Raw genomic sequence first — 301 nt, 5'->3', positions numbered from 1 at the left:
GTGTAGACTGCAGTCTACTCCCCAGCTTCCCTCTGCCTGGAAAGGCTAACATGTGCGCCCTTCTTGGCCAGGGCACTAACCCAGTCAGCTTCTTCCTGCAGTGACTAGGAGATCAGCCTGATTCTGATTTCACTGTGGGAGTCCCCAGCCCTATTGGATGAATGGGAGTTACTCTCTCTCTCTTTGACCGCTCTCACCATCCCCACCCCACTTCCCTCTCTCTGAGGCATCCCAGTCTCTAAGACTCGTGGTGGATGAGGAAGAAGGTGCAAGAGATATCATTAGGCACCCTGAAGAAACT

This window comes from Gekko japonicus, unplaced genomic scaffold (genome assembly GCF_001447785.1).
Source record: "Gekko japonicus isolate JY-2015 unplaced genomic scaffold, Gekko_japonicus_V1.1 scaffold3151, whole genome shotgun sequence".
In the NCBI taxonomy this organism is placed as follows: domain Eukaryota; kingdom Metazoa; phylum Chordata; class Lepidosauria; order Squamata; family Gekkonidae; genus Gekko; species Gekko japonicus.
This window is presented reverse-complemented; position numbering follows the sequence as displayed.